Source organism: Chiloscyllium punctatum, chromosome 13 (genome assembly GCF_047496795.1).
Source record: "Chiloscyllium punctatum isolate Juve2018m chromosome 13, sChiPun1.3, whole genome shotgun sequence".
NCBI lineage: Eukaryota > Metazoa > Chordata > Chondrichthyes > Orectolobiformes > Hemiscylliidae > Chiloscyllium > Chiloscyllium punctatum.
In genome coordinates, this window is record NC_092751.1 from 53,817,789 (window position 1) to 53,838,868 (window position 21,080).

General features: G+C 46.6%; 1 long non-coding RNA gene across 1 annotated transcript; it reads left to right on the plus strand.

Annotated features, from left to right (window-relative positions):
* Positions 1-273: 273 nt before the first annotated feature.
* LOC140484506 (uncharacterized) lies at positions 274-20,378 on the plus strand. Its single transcript, XR_011962217.1, has 3 exons — positions 274-343; positions 6,584-6,724; positions 20,183-20,378. It is a non-coding gene; the product is annotated as an uncharacterized lncRNA (long non-coding RNA).
* Positions 20,379-21,080: the final 702 nt, after the last annotated feature.

Genomic DNA, 21,080 nt, shown 5'->3' on the forward strand with positions numbered 1-21,080 from the left:
TGAGGGATAGCACATGGAGAGTCACATCACCAGAGTGCTGGGTCAAACAAGTGTGCAGGAAGAAAGGATTTTGATTCATGTTGCACTGGGACGTACACTGGAAGTTTGAAGAGCACAGGTCAAGAATGGAGACTGGGATCTTCCAGATCTCTGTGGGCTCAGTGCCATTCTATATGTGTAACCCTCAAAGCATTAGTCTAATTTCCCATTCTGTCTATTTCTGTGTCTTCTACAGGTACTCATGGAGGTTCTGACTCAATAGACTTGCCTACTGCTGGTTGGGACGAAGGTTGGTCAGCCAGAAAGACAAAGTCAGGGAGCCTTCAATAAATCCTGCTGCCAGGTAAGATCATTCCAGTGCACAGAGCAGAAAGTAATAAGGGGAATCCAAACATCAGCTAACAAGACGTGACATAAAGTGCTGGAGGGGGAGCACAGTACAGACACAACCCAGGCTCAATCATCACGCCTGCTGCAAGTTTTGTTGTAATGAGACAGCATCGGGAGTTCCCAGTTATCAGTCCAGGCCTGTGCTTTCTTAGGGAGCATCAGAACAACTGAGGGGAAAGCAGGCCTCCCACGAGTAGTTGGCAATGCTGTCTGGGATCTTTCTGTTCCCTATTCCCTCTCCAACACTGTATCTATGGCTTGTATTGAGGACCAGTGTCTTCAATCATTCTAACTCCTATAACAGTTCCTATCTCTGTCATCTCCTCCCCCTCTCACCAATTATTTCACATATTTGAAACCTCTAGTCCAGATAACCATCCGTATCGCTGTAACTTGTTTCAGTCTCTGCAACATGCCTTGTCTCGATAGTCTCCTCCTCCAATAACTGGAGACATCGGATCTGTTTCTGTGCTGCATGACTCTTCGGCCGAGGTTTCCTAAATGCAATGAGTCGTGTTTGCCTGTGTTTGGCCCATATCCCTTCAAGCCTTCTCCTCTCCATGTACCTGCCCGAGTGTCTTTTCCATGTTGTAATTGTACTTGTTTTTACCATTTCCTCTGGCAGTCCATTCCGTCTCTGCACCATCCTCTGTGCAAAATGTTGCCCCTCAACTCCGTCTTTAAATCCTTATTGTCTCACCTCACGTTTATGCCTCCTGCTATGGACTCACCTACCCTTGGCAATTCACCTTACTTTGGCCCGACATGGTTTCATAAATCTTTATAACGTCACCCCGTGGCCTCCCCTGCCCAGGAGAAATATAGACTGCAATGTTACCAATATCTCCAACTCATGTACTCAATGCTCTGACCAATGAAGACAAGTGTGCCAATTCCCGCTTTCAACACCCTGTCACCCTGTGATACCAGTCCAAGGAACAATGTAACTGCACCCCTTGGTCTCTCCCTTTTCTACAACACTGTCCAGGTCCCAACCATTACCTGTGTTAGTCCTCCTTGGTTTGTTTGATCTAAATCCAACACCTGAATAAAATTCCATCTTTCATTCCTTGGCCCACTGGCCCAGTTGATTTGATAACTATATTCCCTGCCCACTCTTCCACGAATCTTGGTATTCACAAACATACGAACAGGGACTCCTATATTTTCACTCAGATTGTTAATGTAAATGGTGCACAACAGTGGTCCCAGCACCAATCCTTACAGCACACTGCTGGTCAGAGGCCTCCAGTCTGAACAACAACCCTCTCCCACCACCCTCTGTCTCCCACTGTCATCCCATTTTGTATCCAGTTTGGCTAGCTCTCCCTGATCCCTTGTGATCTACCCTTACTAACCAATGTATCATGCTACACCCTGAACAAGGGTTTGTGGAAGCCAGAAACAACGTCTGTTGCTCTGCCTTCTGAGCAAACTCCAGTCAAGTTTGTGGGACATGTTTTCCCACGCACAAAGTCATGCTGGCTGTCCGTAATCAGGCCTTATCTTTCCAAATTCATGTAAGGCCTACCTCTCAGAATGACCTCCAACAACTGACCCACCCTGATGTCTGGCTCAATAGTCTGTAGTTTCCTGGCTTTCTCTTGCAGCCTTTCTGAATTAATGACACAACATTATAATCATAGTCAGAAAGTCATACCACACTGTTTGGTTAACGCTAACCATACTCTAAAACGGATCTCATCCCAACTGCCTGTTCCTGGATCATATCTCTTCAAACCTTTCCTATTCCTGTACTAATCCAAATGTCTTTTGAACATTGTAATTATCCCCATGTTCACCCCTTCCTTGGGAAGTTCATTCTACACACAACCCACCCTCTGTGTAACAATGTGCCTCATGTCTTTTCTTTTTATATGTCACTCCTCTAAACTTAAAAATGTAGTGCCTTGTCTTGAAACTCCCCTGTCCATGGGAAAAGACAACTCCCATTGACTCTATCTACCCCCCTCATGATTTTATAAACGTCTATGAGGTCATCTGTCACCATTCAGGTTTCAGTGAAAAATACCAACGTTTTCAGCCTTTCTTTATACTGAAGCCTTTCGTACCCAGCAACATCCCAGTAAATCTCCTCCCAACCTTTTCCAGCTTAAGAATATCCTTCCTATAACTGGGCGGCCAGAACTGGACACAGTATTCCAGAAGAGGACTCACCAATGGCCTGTGTAATCTCAATGCGACTTCCCAACTCCGATATCCAAAGGACTGAGCAATGAAAGCAAGTGAGGCCAGCACCTTTTTTAAAACTATCCTGTCTCTCCATGTTGCAAACTTCAAAGAATTATGTAGCTGAACCCTGAGGTCCCTCTGTTCAACAACATTACTGAAGGTCCTACCATTAATTGTATAAGTCCTGCACATGTTTGTTGTACCAAATGCATTACCTCACATTTATTCTGATCGAACTCCATCTTCAGTTTATAAGCCATTCACACATTTCATCAGGGTCACATTGTAATCTTAGAAAAACTTCTTCACTGTCCTCAATGCCACCCTCCAGTCTACCAGCCTATCACATGCAGCTCTCTATGGTACAAATATCTCTGTTGAAGGCCCTACAATTTCTTCACCAGCTTCCCACAATTTCCTGAGATCCATTTGATCAGGTCCTGGGGATTTATCTAAATTTGTGTTTTAAAACCTCCAGCTCCTCCTTTTCTATAATGTGGACTCATTTCAAGACATTGAGTCATAGAGATGTACAGCACAGAAACAGGCCCTTCGGACCAACTCCTGCATGACGTTTCTAGTCACATTTGCCACAATTTTGCCAATATCCCTCTGAACCCTTGCTATTCATACACCCATCCACATGCCTTTGAAATGTATTTCTATCAGCCTCCACTATTTGCTCTGGCAGCTTATTCCATCCACTCTTCGGGAGCCAGTTGTCCTTTAGACCCCTTTGAAATGTTTCCCTCGCCTGGGGAAATGACCTTGTCTATTGACCCTGTCGATGCCTATCATGATTTTAAACACCTTTTATCGGTTAACTCCTCAGCTTCCCATGTTCAGCCCCAGCCCATTCAGGCTTTTCCCTGAAATACAAACCCTCCAACCCTGGCAACATCTTTGGTCATTTCTTCTGAATCCTTTCATGTTCCACAACATCCTTCCAATGGCATTGAGACCAGAATTATACACAGTATTCCAGTAGTAGTCAGGCCAAACACTGTTTGTTTCCCTGAGCAGCCCAGTCTTTATCCACAGTAAGTTCCAAAGTGAAATATTTGTTTCGGATCTTGTAGTTTCACACATCGTTACCTTCATTGATCATTAAGGAGACCGGGTTTGTCCCGAGCTCTTCTTTTGCTCTTAATACACTTGTAGAGTCTCTTTGGATTCTCCTTAACTTTCTCTGCCAAAGCTATCTCGTGTTCCCTTTTTACATTCCTGATTTCCATCCTAAGCGTATTTCTTCAGCCCCGATGCTCCTGAAGGGATTCCCTTGAGTCAGCCAGTTATATCTGACATGTGACCCCTTTTTTCTTGACCACAGCCTCAAAACTCAGCCAGTATTTCCTAATTCAGTCAGAATGGAGCTGCACACTAACAGGAACACGCTGGCGCTGAACGCTCCTTTTATCTCGGGTTTAAAATATTCCTACTTGCCAGACTTCCCTTTATCTGCAAATAGCAAATAGATCTGCTTTAGAAATTCATGTCTAAAACTATCTTGCTCCATTGAATAACTTTAACTTGTGGACCAGGCCTGTCCTTTTCCATCGCTATTTTCAAACTAATACAATTGTGGTAACTTTCCAAAGTGCTCCCCCACTAACACCTCAGTTCCGTTCCTGACCTTGTTTCCCAAGGGGAGGTCAGGTTTAGCCCCATTCTCCAGTTGGGCCACTTACATAATGACTGGGAGTTTTCGGAACACACTTAATAAATTCCTTCCATCCAAATGCTTAACTTAGTAGCAATCCCAGTCCAGGTTTGGAACGGTTAAGATCCCCTATCATTACAACCCTATTATTCTAAGAGATATCTGAAATCTCCTGACATATTTGCTCCTTCATCTCCCATTGCCTATCGCTGTAGTCCGACCGTAGAAAACTAATGACCAATTTTTATTTCTCAGTTCCACTAATATCGTTTAACTGGGCGATCCTACGTGAATACTCTCTCTAGGTACTACTGTGATGTTTCACCCAATCAAAACCACAGGCTCTCCTCCTCTTTTGCCTCCTGTTCTATCCTTCCTGTCGCATCTGTCTCCGGAACATTGAGCTGCTGCTCCTGTTGCTCCCTCAGCTGTGTTTCTGTAATATCTATGGGATCCAAATCCAATGTTCCCATCCATGCTCTGGGTTCATCTACTTTATCTGTCTGGCCCTTTGTATTGAAATAACTGCAGTTTAATCCACCAATTTTCCATAATTGTCTGCTATGTTCTTGCCTGCCTTGTCTACTTATATTCCTCTCTTGAACCTTTGTACCAGCCTCAACTTTCTTTCTGGTCTTACGATTCTTTGGGGTCACACAGCCCTGCCAGACGAGTTTAAATCCTCTCGAGCAGCTCCAGTAACGTTCCCCACCAGGATGTGGGTCCACCTCCAGCTCCCAGTTCAGGTGTATTCCCCACCATGTCTACCTGTGCTGACACCTTCAGACATCCAGGGACTTGCCCACCAATGTCCCTGTTTTCGTCAGTACTCCAGGAGGACCTACCATTCATGACGTATATCATTCATTTATTAGACTTCCCACAGTGCATTACCTCACAGTGATCAGAAGTAAACTCCATCTGCCATTACTCTGCTTAGTTTATCATCTGATCGATATCGGACAGCAAACTGAGTCCATCCCCCTCACTGTGGACAACATCCTCACCTTTCAGGTTATCTGCAAACCTACTAATGTTACCTTCTGCTTTCACATCTGAGTGATTAATGTCCATAATGAACAGCAATGGCTCCTGCACAGATCCCTGTGGTACACCCGCTGGGCAAAGGCTTTCAATCACAAAACCAACCCTCCACCAATTGTGGACCCAATTCACCAACTTACCTTGGATCCCATGGGATCTTCCCTTTTGGACCAGCCTTCCGTGTGGGACCTTGTCAATGAGCTTAATGAACTCCATATAAACCACATCATCTGCACTGCCCTCATAAATATCAGAGGACAGTCGTCTAGCAAATCCATACAGATAATCCCTCATGAAATTGTGGGGGTATGCGTTTTTGGCGAATACATTGTATAGGTGTTCTTCTTCCTCTTTTGCAATTCTGGTGTACTGCAGTGTGTTGTGGCCCTTTTGAACAGTGTCCTGAAGCAATTTCTTTTGTGTGTGTTCGGGTGGTTGCTTTCGTAGTTCAGGACTTGATCTGTGTGCGTGGATTTCCTGTAAACCTTTGTGGTGAATTCTCCGTTCGGTGTTCTCTGTATCGTCACGTCTAGGAATGGGAGTTGGTTGTCCTTTTCTTCCTCTCTAGTGAATCGGATTCCTGTGAGTGTGGCGTTGATGATCCGGTGTGTGTTCTCTATTTCTGTGTTTTTAATGATTACAAAGGTGGCATCTACATATCTGACCCAGAGTTTGGGTTGAATTTGTGGTAAGAGTGTTTGTTCTAATCTTTGCATTACCACTTCTGCTATGAGTCCAGAGATCGGTGAGCCCGTGGGTTCATCTATTTGGTTGTTGAATGTGAAGTGTGTTGTGAGGCAAAAGGTTGAGTAGTGTGAGAATGACGTCTTTGTTGATAGGTCCAACGTCCTGTTGTCTGTTCTGTATGTCCAGCAGGTTGGTTATTGTTTCTCTGGCTAGGGCTTTGTCAATAGAGGTGAACAGTGCCGTGACATCGAATGAGACCATAGTTTCTTCCTTGTCTATGTGTGTATTTCTGATGATGTCCAAGAATTCCTGTGTTGACTGTACAGAGTGTCTGGATCCGCTGATCAGGTGTTTCAGTTTCTGCTGTAGTTCTTTAGCCAGTTTGTGTGATGGTGACCCTGGTAGTGATACTATGGGTCTGAGTGGGATGTCTGGTTTGTGCACATTGGGTAGTTCATAGAATCCGAGGGTGTTGTTGCTTTCAGTTTTCATTCTCTGTCAGTCAAACCTGGTTATCTGTCCATTTCTTTATGTAGGTTTCTCAGTGTGTTGTTAATCGTATTGGTGAGCTGCGGGGTGGGGTCAAACTCCACGCAATTTCATCCACAGATGCCTAAGGAAAAGACAACGGAATGAAGACATGCCATGACCCAAAGGACTAGTCATACTACCATACATCAAGAACATTTTGGAACTGACAGCCAGACTACTGCGACCACTAGGACTCAAAGAAGAGGTGATGGTGATGGAGTGAGTGTGAGGGGGTCAGGGTGATGGTGATGGAGCGAGTGTGAGGGGGTCAGGGTGATGGTGATGGATTGAGTGTGAGGGGGTCAGGCAGACAGTGATGCAGTGAGTGTAAGGGGGCCATGGTGATGGCGATGGAGTGAGTGTGAGCTGGCTTGGGTGACAGTGATGGAGACAGTGTGAGGGGGTCATGGTCGTTGTGATGGAGCAAGTGTGAGCTGTTCAGTTTGATGTAGATGGAGTGAGTGTGAGGTTCTCAGAGTAACGGTAATGGAGTGAGTGTGAGTGGGTCAGTGCGACGCTGATGGAGTGAGTATTAGCGGGGTCAGGGTGATGATGATTGAGTGAGTGTGAGAGGGCTAGTGTGACGGTGATGGAGTCAGTGTGAGGTTGACCGAGTGACGGTTTTGCAGTGAGTGTGAGGGGATCAGTGTTACGGTGATGGAGTGAGTGTCAGGAGGTCAGAATAATGGTGATGGAGTGAGTGTGAGGGGTTGAGTGTGGCGGTGATTGAGTGAGTGTGAGTTTGTGAGGGTGCCGCTGATGGAGTGAGTGTAAGGGGATCAGGGTAAGGGCGATGGAGTGAATGTGAGGGGGTCTGGTTGACAATGATGGAGCGAGTGAGAGGGGTTGAGTGTGGCAGTGATCGAGTGCGTGTGTTTGTGAGGGTGATGGTGAGAGAGTGAGTGTGAAGGGATCATGGTGACGGTGATGGAGTGAGTGTGAGGGGGTCAGGGTGATGGTGAGGGAGCGACTGTGAGGGAATTACTGTGAGGGTGATGGAGTGAGTTAAGGGGGTCAGGGTGACGGTGAGGAAATGAGTATGAGTGTGTCAGGGTGACGGGGATGGAGTGAGTGTGAGGGTATCAGTGTGACGGTGATGGAGTGAGTGTGAGGGGATCAGTGTGACGGTGATGGAGTGAGTGTGAGGGGATCAGTGTGACGGGGATGGAGGGAGTGTGAGGGGATCAGTGTGATGGTGATGGAGGGAGTGTGAGGGGATCAGTGTGATGGTGATAGACTGAGTGCGAGGGGGTGAGGGTGAGGTTATGGAGTGAGTGTGACGGGGTCAGGGTGACGGTGATGGATTGAGTGTGAGGGGGTCAGGGTGATGGTGATGGATTGAGTGTGAGGGGGTCAGGGTGACAGTCATGCAGTAAGTGTAAGGGGGTCATGGTGATGGTGACAGGGTGAGTGTGAGTGTGTAAAAGTGATGGTGATGGAGCGAGTGTGAGGGGTTCAGGGTGAGGGTGATGGAGTGAGTGTGAGCTGGTGAGGGTGACTGTGATTGTGTGAGTGTGAGTGGTCAGTGTGAGAATGATGGGGTGATTGTGAGGGGGTCAGGATGACCGTGATAGAGTGAGTGTGAGGGGATCAGTGTGTGAGGGTGATGGATTAAGTGTGAGAGTGACACGGTGGCGGTGATGGAGTGATTGTGATGGTTTAATAGTGAGGGTGACGGAGTGAGTGTGAGGGTGTCATGGCGAATGTGATGGAGTGAGTGTGTGGTTGAGTGTGTGTGTGTGGCAAATGATGGAGTGAGTATGAGCGGGACAAGGAGACAGTGATGCAGTGAGCGTGAGGGGCCATAGTGACGGTGATGGAGTGAGTGTGAGGGGGTCAGTGTGACGGTGAAAGAGCGAGTATGAGGTGGTCAGGGTGTTTGTGATGGAGCGAGTATGAGGTGGCCAGGGTGAATTTAATGGAGTGAGTGCGAGGGGGTCAGAGTGACCGTGATGTCGTGAGTGTTAGGGGGTCAGGGTGACGCTGATGGGATGAATGTGAGGGGGTCAGGGTGAAGTTGATGGAGTGATTGTGAGGGGGTCAGGGTGACAGTGATGGAGTGAATGTGGGTGGTCAGGGTGACGGTGATGGAGTGAATGTGAGGGGGTCAGGATGACTGTGATGGAGTGAATGTGAGGGGGTCAGGGTGACGCTGATGGGATGAATGTGAGGAGGTCAGGGTGAAGTAGATGGAGTGATTGTGAGGGGATCAGGGTGACAGTGATGGAGTGAGTGTGGGTGCTCAGGGTGACGGTGAGTGTGAGAGTGTCAGAATGATGGGAATGAAGTGAGTGTGAGGGGTCAGGGTGACAGTGTTGGAGTGAATGTGAGGGGGTCAGGATGACGGTGATGGAGTGACTGTGAGGGGGTCAGGATGACGGTGATGGAGTGACTGTGAGGGGGTCAGGGTGACTGTGATGGAGTGAATGTGAGAGGGTCAGGATGACGGTGATGGAGTGAGTGTGAGGGGGTCAGTGTGAGGGTGATGGAGTGAGTGTGAGGGGGTCAGGGTGACTGTGATGGAGTGAATGTGAGAGGGTCAGGATGACGGTGATGGAGTGAGTGTGAGGGGGTCAGGGTGAGGGTGATGGAGTGAGTGTGAGCTGGTGAGGGTGACTGTGATTGTGTGAGTGTGAGTGGTCAGTGTGAGAATGATGGGGTGATTGTGAGGGGGTCAGGATGACCGTGATAGAGTGAGTGTGAGGGGATCAGTGTGTGAGGGTGATGGATTAAGTGTGAGAGTGACACGGTGGCGGTGATGGAGTGATTGTGATGGTTTAATAGTGAGGGTGACGGAGTGAGTGTGAGGGTGTCATGGCGAATGTGATGGAGTGAGTGTGTGGTTGTGTGTGTGTGTGTGTGGCAAATGATGGAGTGAGTATGAGCGGGACAAGGAGACAGTGATGCAGTGAGCGTGAGGGGCCATAGTGAAGGTGATGGAGTGAGTGTGAGGGGGTCAGTGTGACGGTGAAAGAGCGAGTATGAGGTGGTCAGGGTGTTTGTGATGGAGCGAGTATGAGGTGGCCAGGGTGAATTTAATGGAGTGAGTGCGAGGGGGTCAGAGTGACCGTGATGTCGTGAGTGTTAGGGGGTCAGGGTGACGCTGATGGGATGAATGTGAGGGGGTCAGGGTGAAGTTGATGGAGTGATTGTGAGGGGATCAGGGTGACAGTGAGGGAGTGAATGTGGGTGGTCAGGGTGACGGTGATGGAGTGAATGTGAGGGGGTCAGGATGACTGTGATGGAGTGGATGTGAGGGGGTCAGGGTGACGCTGATGGGATGAATGTGAGGGGGTCAGGGTGAAGTAGATGGAGTGATTGTGAGGGGATCAGGGTGACAGTGATGGAGTGAGTGTGGGTGCTCAGGGTGACGGTGAGTGTGAGAGTGTCAGAATGATGGAAATGAAGTGAGTGTGAGGGGTCAGGGTGACAGTGTTGGAGTGAATGTGAGGGGGTCAGGATGACGGTGATGGAGTGACTGTGAGGGGGTCAGGATGACGGTGATGGAGTGACTGTGAGGGGGTCAGGGTGACTGTGATGGAGTGAATGTGAGAGGGTCAGGATGACGGTGATGGAGTGAGTGTGAGGGGGTCATGGTGACTGTGATGGAGTGAGTGTTAGGGGTCAGTGTGACGGTGATGGAGTGAATGTGAGGGGTCAGGGTGACAGTGATGGAGTAAGTGTGAGGGGGTCAGGGTGATGGTGATGGAGTGAGTGTGATTGGGTTAGTGTGACGGTGATGGAGTGAGTGTGAGGGGTCAGGGTGACAGTGATGGAGTAAGTGTGAGTTGCAACTGGAATTGGTTTCAGCAGAATCTGTGATTAATTGACAGATTCTAACAATAATTTATCTTTTTTTATTTTCCCGAGTGTGACAGAGGGATCGTCTGCACGAGGCTGAGCTATTTCCTGGTGCTATCTTAACAAACTCACCTCATTCACTACCCCCCCCCCCCCAACCCCATGGTGTCACTCTCATTCAATACCAGCCCGATCCTCCCACCCATCATGGCTGGAGCTACTCACCATTGTCCAGATACCCCTGGATATTCCGTGATCCCTGCCACTGTTGTCAACTTTAAAATGCCAAAGGGCACAGAGATAAGCTTTCTCAGTTTGGAGCTGCCCTGCACAGTTTACCCTGAGCATGGCAGATAAGGGGCAATTACACCACGGTTTGCCAATAGGGGCACGGAGGTCCTGGTGGATGGGCAAGTACAGAGGGGGACCATTCTCTTCCCAAAGGGGGCGACACCACCAGACCCACCGAGCATGTTCTGAGCTCCACACCCTGAAGAAATGTCCAGCAACACAGGACAAACATCAATAACCTTCCCTGCCCTGTCAGGATAAGGGTCACTGTATTCTCTCTGCTACCTCACAGTCACTGTATATCTGTTATAGCACCGACCCCCGAACCAGGCTCATGCTCCACCATTCTCACTGCTGCATGCAGCACCTTCTCCCTCTCTCTCTCTCTCTTTCTCTCTCTCTCTCCATCACCGTTACCCTGACCCCCTCACACTCACTTCATCACAATCACACTGATCCTCTCACACTCACTCCATCACCGTCATCCTGACCCCATCACACTCACACCATCATCGTCACCCTGACTCCCTCACACTCACTCCATCATGGTCACCCTGACCCCCTCACAATCACTCCATCACCATCACACTGATCCCCTCACACTCACTCCATCACGGTCACCCTGACCCCCTCACAATCACTCCATATCCTTGAACCTGACCGCCTCACAGTAACTCCATCACCATCACACTGAATCCATCACAGTCACTCCATCACGGTCACACTGACCACCTCACACTCACAGAAACACCATCTCCCTGATCAACTCACACTCACTTCAACACCATCACCCGGACCCTCTCACACACACTCCATCACCATCACCCTGACCCTACCACACTCACTCAATCACTGTCACACTGAAACCCTCACACTCGCTCCATTCCCATCGTCCTGACCCCTCGCACTTACTCTATCACTGTCATGCTGACCCACTCACTCTCACTCTATCAATATCAACATGACACCGTCACACTCACTCCATCTCCGTCATCCTTAGACCCGTCACTCGTTCCATCGCTGTCACCTTGACCCCCTGACACTAATTCCATCACCATCACTCCGACCACCTCACACTTCCTCCATTCCTGATTTCCACCCAAAGTATATTCCTGCAGCCCCTATTCTCCTCAGGGATTCCCTTGATCCAGCTGGCTATAGATGACATGTGGCCCCTTTTCCTTGACCAGACCTCAATAGACAGCCAGTGTTTCTGAATGCTGTCAGCATTGACCAGCACACAAAAAGGAACATGCTGGCGCTGATCGCTCATTTTATCTCACTTTAAAAATACTCTCACTTGCCTGACTTCCCTTTCCCTTTTTGAAAGTTCCTGGCTGATACGATAAAGATTGGGCTGACCCCATTTCATAACTTGAACTTGTTGACCAGGCCTGTCCTTTGCCATCGCTGTTTTCAAACTAATAGAATTGGATTCACTTTGGCTAAATGCTCCCCCACTAATACCTCAGTCCCTTTCCCTACCTTGTTTCCCAAGGGGAGGTCAGGTTTTGCATCTTTCTCCAGTTGGGACATTTACATACTGTTTGGGGGTTTTCTGGAATTCAATTGCGAACTTCCTCCGTTCCTAACGTTGAATAGTGGCAATGCCAATCGAGATTTGGAAAGTTTCAAAACCCCGACCATAACATTCTTATTATTATGATTGATATTTGAGATCTCCCGACATATTTGTTCCTCAGTCTGCCATGGATTTTTCAGGGTCAGTACACTCGTATCAAAGTGATGACCCATTCTTATTTCACAGTTCCTCCAACACAGTGGGTGATCCCACAGGAATGTCCTCTCTAAGTATTGCTGTGATGTTTCATGCAATCAAAACCCACCACCACGCGTCCTTCCTCTCTCCCCACCCCTGCTGCCATTCTTGAACAAAGGACCCACACTAGACATCCTTCATCATTTGACACTTCACCTGTGGCCAGCAAAGTATTAAATATATCCACCAGTGCCCCAGCAATCTCCTCCCTTACCCCCCATAGCAGCCATAGGATACATTTTATTGGGCACTGGGGATTTCTCCACCTTTATGCCTGTGAAAACATTTAATACCTCCCCTTTATCGATCTTAATATGTTCTAGAGCCTTACCATCCCAACTGAAATCCCCGGCTACGAAGCCGTTCTCCTGTGTGAATACAGATGGGAAGTATTCATTGAAGACCTCACCTACTTCCTCTGGCTCCATGCACTGATTGTCCCTTTGGTTACTCGTAGGCCTCACTCTTTCCCCTTATTCTCTTATTCTAACTATACTGATAATATACCTTGTGACTTTTCTTGAATAGTATCTGACAAGGAGATTTTATGGTCATTGTTTTCCCCTCAGTTCTAAGGACCCCCTTCCAGTCCCTATACTTTTGGATGGTTTCACCTGGTTTTCTTGCACTGTATTTTCTTTATCAATCTCATGATATCGCTTGATCAGTAATCGGTGGACTTTCTGCCTTTACTATTCCCTCATCATGAACACACTGGGCCTGAATTCTCACTGCATCACTTTAACATACTCCCACTTTCCAAATTTAGACCCAATTGCAGGTAGTCCTCCCAGTATATGTTTGCCAGATCCTCTCTATTGGTAGTGATACTGATAGGACACTCAGTTGTGAGAGGGACAGACAGGAGACTGTGTGGCTGCAGAAGTGACCGCAGGATGGTGTGCTACCTCCAGGGTGCGAGAGTCAATGATGTCCCTGTACAGTTACTGAATATTCTGAAGGGGAGGGTGAATAGCCAGAGGATATTGTCCACATGACAGACTTAGTCAATGGGATGGGGTCCTGTGAAATGAGTAGCAGGAGTTAGGTAAGACGTTAAAAAGTAGGACCTCATGGGAAGTGATCTCCAGATTATTCCCAGTGCCACATGCCCCGATTAGGATTGAAATAGAAAGATAGGCTAGATAGATGTGTGGGTGAGGAGCTGGTGGAGTGGTAATATTTGGATCATTGTGATCTCTTCTGCGGTAAAGGTGACCTGTACAAGGTGGGAAGAGGTTTTACTTAATGCAGAGGGACACCAGGGTCACTGCGAGGGAGATTTGTTACTGTTACTCGGGGAGGGTTTAAACTAGATAGGCAGGGACTCTGAGTAAGAGAGGTACCATTGGCCAGTCGGGGGAAAATGCATCAACCACCGCGAACAAGTTTCTTATTCTGGATATCCTGGCGCACAGCCAAGGGAGGGAAAAGTCTTCTGGTTTAACATGCATTTATTTCAATGCACGAGGCCTGACTGGTAAGGCAGACGAGCTCAGAGCATGGATTAACTCTGGGGACTGGGATATTATAGTCATAACAGAAACATGGCTGAGAGAAGGGCAGGACTGGCAGCTCAGTGTTCCAGGATACAGAAGCTACAGGATTGATAGAAGGACAAGTGAGTGAGGAGGTGGATTGGCCTTTTGATAAGGGAGGGGATGGCAACAGTGCTTACAGACAATACTAGAGGAGCAGAGGTGTAGAGAGATTGCAGATACCGATAGAAATAATTATGTAGTATAGGTTGGCGAGTTTAACTTCCCCTGGATGGACTGGGCCACCCACAGAGTAAAATGCCCATACGGAGTTCAATTTGTCAAACGTGTCTAAGAAAGTTTCATAAATCAAGATGTACCTCTAACAAGGCCTAACTCTCCTCAGGCGGGTGCAACACTGGACCTCTCTCAGAAACCAAGGTCAGGCAAGTGACTGAATAGTCAGTCGGAGAGCACTTTGGGTCCAGTGACCGCAACTGTCTTCATTTTAACATAGCTTTGGAAAAAGATCAGACAAGTCCACAGATTAAGGCCTTAAAGTGAAGCAGGGCCAGGTTTGGGGCCATTAGCAGGATCTTGTGAATTAAAAATCAGCGAACACCAGGTTACAGTCCAACAGTTTTAGTTCAAAGCACCAGGTGTAGTTGATCATCCTAAAAGGTGAAAGGCTGAAACTAAATGTGTTTGATATTACATTCCATGACAGTGCTATCCTTTTGGTATAAATTCGTGCCTTATGACTGTGCTCCACAACCACCTGATGAAGCAGTGCTCTGAAAACTAGTGCCTCCGATTAAACCTGTTGGACTGTAAGCTGGTGTTGTGTGATTTTTAACATTGTCCACCCCAGTCCAACACCGGATCCTCCACATTATGATTACCATAGATTGGGTGAGTCTGTTTGAAGGAAAAAAGAAAACAAAATACATTTGGTTTAATCTATCCATATCTTCTTCCATCCCGAAAGACACGATCAATCTGTGGGGACCCTGCAATCCTCTCAGATCCTTGCTGCAGTCAGGATCTGTAGAACTCACTCTAATGGCTGTTACTCTCCTGATCCAGTTCCGATAAGACTCACTATCTGTGTAACATCCTCCCGTGGCTATCTCCCTGTCAATGCCAGCTCCCCCAGTCTCTCCATCCATCTACTCACCTCCATAATCTTCTCCAGTTTTTACACCTCAAACTATGTAAATGCCACCCTCCCCTACAAACTTTCTCACTTTGACTAACCTGCAGGAGGTTACTAATGCTTCCCTATCTGTGAAACTGTCTCCAACCAAACTGGCTGTCCTTATCTCCTTGTAAAAATGTCCACACCTTCCATATCTAAATAACCTGCAGAACCTAAGACTTTCTATAACTATAAACATCCTCAATCACGACTGACCTCCATATTTCTGTGTGTTCTTCTAAGCTATAAAACCGTCTTGATTCCCACAATCTGCTCCATTCACCTAAAACACTCCTGTCTGTGTAAAACACCCCATTCTACCAACATCCTGTGCCTGTAAACTGCTTCATCCCTCCCAAACTCCCCATCTCCATGAATTCCTGCTGGCCCTATGGCGCTCTAACCTCCTGTGGCTCTATGGTCCTCCATCCCTGTGAAACTACCTCCGGTCCCCACAGCCTTCCCAGTTTAGGTCGTCTGCTCCAGATCAAACCTTTGCTGTCTCTGTTACCCTCGACAACCCTAGCAACCCTTCCTGTTTGTGTCTCTTCATTCAGATCCCATCTCTCCAGCTTTCTGAAACGTCTTTGTGCCATTGTAACCCTCCCTATTTAGAACAGAGAACAGTGCAGCACAGCACCTGCCCTTCGGCCTTAATGTTGTTCTGAACTTATATCCTACAGACCCTACATTTTACTATCATCCGTTTGCCTATCTAAGAATTGCTTAAATGTCCCTAATGTATCGGACTCTGCTCCTACTGTTGGCAGTGCATTCCACGCACCTGCTACACGATGTGTAAAGAACCCACCTCTGACATCTCCTGTAAATCTTCCTCCAATCACCTTCAAGTTATGCCACCTCATCATTTCCAATTTTGCAATGGGAAAAGTATGTGGTTATCCTCTCTATCTAAGCCTCTCATCATCTCGTTCACCTCTATCAAGTTACCACTCATCCTTTTTCATTCCAATGAGAAAAGCCCGAACTCCCTCAGACTTTCTTCATAAGATCTCCCCTCCAGTCCAAACAGCATCCTGATAAATCTCCTCTGCACCCTCTCTAAAGCTTCCACATCTTTCTGATAATGAGGCAACCAGAATTGAATTCAATATACTAAGTGTTGTCTCACCAGGGATCGATAAATCTGCAGCATAACCTCGTCGCTCGTGAATTCAATACCCCTGCTAATAAAAGGCAACACACCACATGCCTTCTGAGCAAGGCTATCAGCTTGAGTACCATCATTGAGGGATCAATGGACGTGGAACCCAAGATTCTTCTGTTCCTCTACACTGTCAAGATTCCTGCTTTTCTCCCTGTAAATGTTTTCGGCGGAATCCTTCAATCTTAAACCCTCCCTATCTTGATAACTTGTTCCAATCCCTCCAACACTCGTAAACTGGGAAACCTCTTCAAGTCCAGACAATTCTCCTTACCTCTTTACCCTCCTTTATTAGTATCTTATCTCAAAACTACTGAAACCTCTATTTGCCACAGCAATACTTCTGATATCTGCATAACTCTCCAGAATGGCTGAACACAGATTCAGGTTCCCAGGCTGGGAGATGTGAGTTCAGATGTGAATCTATTTGCCCATTCTGTCTTTGTGCCTGACACTGACCTGGTGCTGCTCTGGTAGAAAGCACTCTCCGTGCATGTGGTAACCTCAAGATCTACGTGACTGAGCAGAGCTCGCCTCATCAAAGCCTTCCTTTAGAAAGTTCTTTATTTTCTCATTATTTTCAATCGGCGGTTTCATGAGATGCAGGAATTGGGGAGTTTCCATTTTGAGAGAATGAAACGTTCATCACTGGAAATTGGGAAACCTTTAAAAATTAAAACAGCAGTCCAGAGACAGTGTACAGTATTCCTGTTAGGGTGAAAGGAAAAGCTGATAGGTGTACGAAATTTTGGGTGAGGAGAGAAATTGAGGTTTCAGTGAAGAAAAAGGAGTAAACATATCTCTGGAGAGAGTGTGAATCCTGAGAAGAGTATAAAGGCAATATGAGTGTACTAAAGCGGGAATTCAGGAGGGCGAAAAGGGGGCACGAGATAGCTTGGATAAATATTTTTAAGGAGATTCCAAAGGGTTTTTATAAAAACATAAAGGACAAATGGTAACTAGGGAGTGAATAGGGCCCCCTTGAAGATCAGCAAGGCAGCCTGCACGTGGAGCTGCAGACGATGGGGAGATACTAAACAAGTATTTTACATCAGTGTTTACTGTGGGGCGGACATGGAAGATATAGAATGTCGGGAAATAGATGATGTCAACTTGAAAAATGTCCATATTACAGAGGAGGTGGTGCTGGATGTCTTAAAATGCATCAAGGTGGACAAATCCCCAGGACCTTTTCAGGTCATAGAATCATAGAGATGTACAGCATGCAAAAGACCATTCTGTCCAACCCGACTATGCCGCCTAGATATCCCAACCCAATGTAATCCCACCTGCCAGCACCCAACCCATATCCACCCAAGCCCTTCCTATTCATATACCCATCCAAATGCCTCTTAAATGTTGCAATTGTACCAGCCTCCACCACTTCCTCTGGCACTTCATTCCATACACGTTCCACCCTCTGTGTGAAAAGGTTGCCCCTTCGGTCTCTTTTATATCTTTCCCCTCTCACCCTAAACCCATACCCTCTAGTTCTAGACTCCCCGATCATAGGGAAAAGTCTTTGCCCCTCATAATTTTGTAAAACTCTATAAGGTCACCGCTCAGCCTCCGACACTCCAGGGAAACCAGCCCCTGTCTTTTCAGTCTCTCCCTATAGCTCAAATCCTCCAACTTGGCAACATCTCCTCAGGTTCACTTAGTTCCTTTAGGGAAGGGCATCTGACATTCTAACCTGGTCTGGCCTGCATGTGACTCCAGACCCACAGCAATATGGCTGACTCTGAGCTACCCTCTGGGTAATTAGCAATGGAGCAAAGAATGCTGGTCCAATCACCCACATCCCATGAATGAGTAAATAAAAATACATATGTCCCTCCCTACCTCTGCAAAACCCTCCAGCTGCAGCAATCTGTACTGGCTTTGTAACACCGTTCAGGCCCTGGCCACACTCTGTAACACTCTCACCACTTCCAGCACCTTCACCTCTCCCCTTTCTTCTCGTGTCATTAAACCCTGTAAATGATTCCTCTTCACATTGCCCTCCCCCGGTAGCAGACCCTTTGCAATCCTTATAACACTTACTGCTTAAACTCTCTCTCATTTTAGGATTTTGAGTACTTTGTGGTAATTGTCTAAGCCTCATAATCTGATATGATCCATTTTGTCCTGAATGAGGATGGGTGGGAATTTCTTGCTGAGGATTTTCTATTTCAGTGGAATGTCATTTTGTTGATTGATTTACACTGTTTCTTCAAATGTTTTCCACTGTTCATTTACAGACACATATTTCAGTCTGGTAAGCCAGGTTACCTTGTTCAGTTCGCCTCTCAAACTCATATCATTGGCTGGTTTTTTTCCAGATGTAGCTTGTCCTTTCTGTGATTCATTTTAAAACTCCATATTTCTTTAAACTGCACTTTACACAATTTCCCAGAGGATCTCCCCAGGTGAATTACTCATTAAGTTACATCACGCAACGGTCACTCTGAGGTAGTTATGTCCCTAGCCAGTTGCACAATGTGTTATTCAAAGAGACACTGGAAAAAAGTTCCACAATCTCTTCTTCGAATATCACTCTTGTCAGTATGATTGTCAAGATTATATGAATATTGGAGTTTCACTAAATTATCACAGTGCCTTTATTAAAAATTCCAATGAGTTCCTCTTTAATGCAGTGATGAGCAAGGAAATGCTGTTCAGTGGCCTAAAACTGTTTGCTGCTTGTGTGCTTGGCAAGTAGTAGCCACAATTTACATTCAGACTGACTCTACCTCATGAGCTGAGGTCAAATGCTTTCTTCTGTAATGCCTTTGGTATCCATTATTGTTAGTGTTACCCATTTTGCCTGAGTTTCCGTAAGGTTGTGAACCGTTGAATATTTATGTCCACCTTTTGTTCGCCCTGTAACCACATCTCTCTGGTGTCTAAATCTCTTTTGTCTCTGTGTCACAAATCAGTCGACCTTGTTGCTGAGACTTTGTCCATTCCAAAAAAAATTACACTTTCCCACAATTTCCTGTCACAAATCGATTCTCTGATGCACAGTTTTAGTGAAACTTTGTCCCCTCCTGTTCCTTTCTGCTTGTCTTCAGCCACATCCAAATGGTGTTCACATGCGTCACCTTTTCTCTTTGGATTTGGAAAGCTCTTTTCACCTGAACCCTGTCCCAGCATCCTCTCTGTCAGTTTAAATCCCTGTCCGTAAACCTACTGACATGATTGGCCAGGACACTGCTCCCAGCACGGTTCCAGTGGGACCATCCTAATGGATTATTTATTAAATCAGGTATGGGATGTGGGTGTCTCTGGCTGACCATTCTTTCTTACCCAGCCCTACCTGCCCTCGAGCTGAGTAACTTGCTCAGCCATTTCAGAGCGTCATTGAGAGGCAAACATTTTGCTGTGGGTATGTCGTGCAGACCACGTGATGATGGGCAGATGTCCTTATCTGAACGACAAGTGTTTGAATTTATTGTACATCAGTAATGGTATTTATAGATTGACAATTACTATTTTATAAATAATTTATTTCAAATTCCACCATTTCAGATGATGTGGTTCAAATCTGCCTCTCCTGCACATTAGCTGAGATTTGGGATACATGCTCTAGCAATAATATCACTAGACCATTACTTTGTCTGCTCACTGGCTATTTATCCTTAAATACTGATACCAGTGTGTCATGAAGCTAAACCTGTTTTTCCTTCATGATTGGTTGAACCTGATACCTTCCTCCACACTGGTGATATTACTCAGTCTCTCTCCATGTGGTACCCCTCACTGTATGGGTCTAATTACAATCTCTGTCAGCGTCTCTCGCTCTTGTAGCTACTCCAGATCCTGAGCCAGCAGAATTCTGCACTTCAGAGAGACGCAGTAGCACAGGCCAGGGATGGAGATTGGTATTTTCCAGATGTCCATGGGACACAGTACTATTCTCCATGTGTAACCCTCACTGCATCAGTCTAATTTCCCATTTTGTCTATTTCTCTGTCTCCTGTAGGTACTCAGGAAGTTCCTGACTCAATAGATATCCCAGCTGCTGGGTGTCCTATCCACCACCACATTGAAGATAGTTAGTCAGCCAGAGAGAGAAAGGGCAGGGAGATCTGGAGCCTTCAATAAATCCTGCCCTGTGGTAAGATCACTCACCGTGCACAAAGCAGAGAGCAGAGAGCAGAGAGCAGCGACCTCCAAACATCGGCTAACATTGCTGGAGGGGAGCAGTATACAGACAGACCCCAGGCTCAATCATCACGTATACTGTAAATTTGTTGTTCTCTGACAGTATCGGGAGGTCACAGTTATCAATGCAGGCCTGTGATGTCTTAGAGAGCACCAGGACAACAGAGGGGAAATCAAGGCTTCTCATGAGTTGGTGGGAATGCTGCCTGTTCGTTGTTCCCCCTCCAACATTGTACATATATCAATTCTCATGGACCAGTGTCTTCAATAATTTGTAACTCCTATAACAGTTTCTGCCCCGGAACCTCCTCCCTTTCCGATAGTTCCTCCCCATATTTGAAATGTAATGCATTCCAAACTATTATCCCTATCTCTGCAACTTTCTTCAGTGTTTACACCATGCCTTATCTCCATAGTCTCCTCCTCCAATAACTAGAGACAGAGGCATGCAGCATGGAAATGGTTCCTTCCATCCAACTAGTCCATGCTGATCACTGTTCATGAACAAGTCGCATTTGCATGTGTTTGGTCCATATCCCTTCAAACTTTCACTTCTCCATGTATCTGCCCAAATGTCTTTTCCATGTTGTAATTTTAGTTTTCTCTACCCCTTCCCCAGACTCTCATTCCATACATGGAACATTCTCTGTGTGGAAATGTTCTCCTCTGGTCGCTTTTAAGTATTTCCTCTCTCATCTCATACTTCTGCCCTCTAG